This window comes from Cetorhinus maximus, chromosome 4, assembly GCF_964194155.1.
Source record: "Cetorhinus maximus chromosome 4, sCetMax3.hap1.1, whole genome shotgun sequence".
Lineage (NCBI taxonomy): Eukaryota > Metazoa > Chordata > Chondrichthyes > Lamniformes > Cetorhinidae > Cetorhinus > Cetorhinus maximus.
In genome coordinates this window covers 160375455-160379191 of record NC_135882.1, presented here as the reverse complement: position 1 = coordinate 160379191, position 3737 = coordinate 160375455, and the positions used below count along the sequence as shown (strand labels likewise).

The following is a 3737-nucleotide window of genomic DNA, read 5'->3' as shown; positions in this document are numbered from 1 at the left end:
ATTTCCTCCAGCTACAAATTCCCCTCCAAACCATGCGCCATCCTAAGAAGTATATCGCTGTTCCTATGCTGTCGCTAAATCAAAAACCTAGAACTCCCTCCCAAACCGCGCTGTGGGTGTAGCTATACTATAGGGACTGCATTGTTTCAAGTGATACGCATCAAAGGTTGGCCTTGCTAGAGATGTTCACATCCCATGAATGAATATATATTTAAAAAAAACCACCATTTATGCTAATTAAATACGATATGTTCAAGCTGGCTTCCATGTCCACCTCTTTTCTATCGATGTACTAGCTCCCAAAGAGCCACCAGGTGCCTGCAATGTGAAAGTTGCAGAGATTTTCAATGTAGGGTGTCCCATCCCAGCCCTCCATGTCATTAAAATTGTATAGGGTGAACAGAGATTCCACTCCATACAAAGCCACACAGAAGCTCTCAGCTCCGCATGAGCTTTGACATATCTCAATTCTGGCCTATTTTCCAGCCCTTCTAATATACTTTCAACGGAGTTACGTTGGCAATGCACTAGAAGTGCTGAGCTATTGTGGCCTCCTGACTGCTCCGAAAATCAGGTACAACTTGGGAAAAGAGAGGAATGCACTAGAAATTTATTTCCATGGGACTAGCAAATAGCTAAGAAGCTCTCAAGCCCATAACTCTTCTTTGGAGGAGCACATAAAAATTACTAACAGATTTTAAGATCTTCAAATATTTTTTAAATGCTAGGAGAGCCCCCAAGGCACTGTCCACAGTGAATTGGAGGATGCTTCGTAGGACAGGTAAATTATACCATGTAACACTGATTTGTACTATTTTAACAGCTGCAGTAATTTTAAATAGATCACTGCCAGGATTAAAATAACACCATTCACAAATTGCAGGCAATAAGGTAATATTCCAGTGATAGAGAAAGCCATGACAGGCAAGTAAAATATTAGAATGTTTAAAGTACAGAATGAGGCCATTTAGCCCATCAAGCCCATGTCGGCTCTCTGCTGAGAAATTTATCTAGCCCCACTCCCCCAACCTTTCTTTGTAGCCCTGATTTTATTTTTTTCCCCTTCAGGTGCTTATCCAGTTCACTTTTGAAAACTATGATTGAATTTCTCTCCACCACCAGCTGCTCCACAGTCAATTCTTGTTCTTGTTAGTTCATGTTCAGTAGAGAACAAATATTAAAGTAGATTTAAGTCTAACTTGTTACTGTTGTTACGACAAGGTAAGGAGGAATGAGCTGGTTCCCCTTCTATTCAGCACCCTTGGTTGGTTGCAACAAAAGTTTTAAAGTTTCTTTTCCCCGTAAATTCTTTTCCCCCTCTATTTTTCTGTGTTTCCATGTTTCTATTCCCAGAAAGGAATTGATTAGCATGTCTTGCAGTTATTGTTGAAGATCAAGTAATCCCAACACCCCCCAAAATTTGACACATTTCAAGACATAAATCAACAGGACATGGTGGTATTTCATCCTGTGCAACGGCTTTGAATGTCTGATGACTATCTAGCTGGTTAATAGTTCCGATTGTCTTGATAGAACTATTACTGATCAAAGTCCAGCACTTCACATTTCTAATGGGAAGACTGTCCCTGTTTGAAGTGGACTTAGACACCCCACAGGTATTAAATTCCATGTAACAGGTCACAGTACAATTCATATAGACTTTCCAGAGAAGTGGTCGACTTTACAGCATCAGCCATCAGGTGACTTGTGGCAATCATTTTTTGATCAGTCTTTTTTTTTAAATAGTTTAATATGTCTGTGGTTAGTTGGTGAAGTTGTAGGTAGCTCTCATTCAGTCCAAGTTTCCTGTTGTCATGACACTGTTCATTTATTATATTTGAAATTTAAAATGTTTAAAACATAACTTGTACATAAATAGAGAGTTAATAAAACAAGCAAACAGTAATTACAATGTCAGCACACTGAATCAGCAGGTAAAGAGATTAGCCGACAATAAGAATGAGTTAATATGTAGGTGCTACCTGTGCAAAATTGAACACAATACTTCAGATGGGACTCTGAAGGCACAGCTTCTTCACTTTTGTATTCCAAACCCTTGAGATAATGGCCAGCATTCCATTATATATTTTTGATTTCCGTTAGCACTTGTAGCTTTTAGTGATTTATGCACTTAGGCACCATTTGTTTAATTCATTTGAGGGATGTGAGCATGGCTAGCATGCCCATTATTTATTGCCCATCCCTAATTAACCTTGAGAATGTGGTATTGAACCATCTTCTTGAACCACTGCAGTCCATGTGGCATAGGTACACCTACAGGACACTGCCCCAAGTAGCTCCTGCAGCAATGCCCTGGGATTGAGATGATTGATCTCCAACAACCACAAAAACCACCTTTGACTTGCTGGCAGCTCTTTGAGGCGGGACTTCCTGTTCTCCAGTCTATTGATGGCCAATCAGCTGTTAAATAGCTGCAGGGCAGCCATTCTTCTCCTGGGTGGGCTATCTCTGACTTTTTAGCCCTGTAAAATGCAGTCCAGAGTACTTTTAATAAGCCTGTCATTTGTTAATTGTTCATCATAGTCTTAGTTGAATCTTTTGTTTCCATAGGCCAACAATGCCTTTCACCTCTCCCATTCACTAAATATATTTATAACAACTTTTACTACTGGCTGCAATATCCTTCACAAGTCTTTTTCTCATAATCCTTTCTGCATCTTATTACTTTCTTTGTAGTCGTGCCTTGTCATAAAATATCAGTATATCACATAGCAAGTAAAATTCTGACACAAAAGTTAAAATATTTGAAATGGAATAAATCACATGTTTTTACAAAAAAGCTTGAAATGCCTCTGATCACTGTAATGATTTAACATGCTTAGATGACTGTTATAATCAATCTTCTCTCTTTAAATGACAAGAACATCGATGAAATATGATTTAATTATTCAATCCAACTTTGGGGTGGTTTAATGACAGGTAAGAATGTCTTCATCTTCAAGGCACTGGATCATTTTGAACACATTCAAATATCTCCAAGAATCTTGATAACTTTAAGTCCTTACAGGAAAATAATCTGAGTTAAACTCAAAAATGACTGAAGTAGTTTTAATTGAATTCAATAAATTAATTTTACTTTCTCTTCTTTCTAACTTCTGCCTAAAATTATTTTCTTTAATAAATTGCTTTCTATTCTGTTTGTATTTACAATTAAGTATCTGAAATTGTAAAGGATTGTAAAGTAAAATTATCATCTAAATATGGGTTCATATTTAATTTCAAATGACAGACAAAATCCCCATTTTACTATGGTAATTTTGACTAATGAAGACAGAACTCACAATCACAATTGTTACAGCACAGAAGGAGGCCATTCAGCCCATCGTGTCTGTGCCAGAATCTCATGTGGAGGCACTGCTGAGATTCAAACCCAGGATCTACTGTTTATTAGGCAGGCACTTTAACCCGTTAAGCCATGGTACCAAGCTTAACTGTGTTACGAGCTCAAAGAGTACAGTGCTTATTGTACTCTGAGTTTATTGGAACTGAATGTAACATGGCTGCTTCCAGCCAGTGCTTCATGGCAGAGGTCACATGACTATGGCAAGCCCTGTAGGACCTCTCGTAGATGATTGCATTTCAACTCGAACATCCTTCTTTTCATAATAAACAACAGACAAATTTGCATACACTATCATATGTAACTGTGAGTTATCCAAGTTACCTCTATATAACAACTGTTCTCATGCATTAACAATCTATTTATTATTATAGTC

The 3737-nt window shown here is 37.8% G+C and overlaps 1 long non-coding RNA gene across 1 annotated transcript; it reads right to left on the bottom strand.

Annotated features, from left to right (window-relative positions):
• Positions 1-1802: 1802 nt before the first annotated feature.
• Positions 1803-3533, bottom strand: LOC144679378 (uncharacterized). Its single transcript, XR_013576341.1, has 2 exons — positions 3303-3533; positions 1803-2483 (listed from the first exon to the last, which is right to left on the bottom strand). It is a non-coding gene; the product is annotated as an uncharacterized LOC144679378 (long non-coding RNA).
• Between the last annotated feature and the right edge of the window lie 204 nt (positions 3534-3737).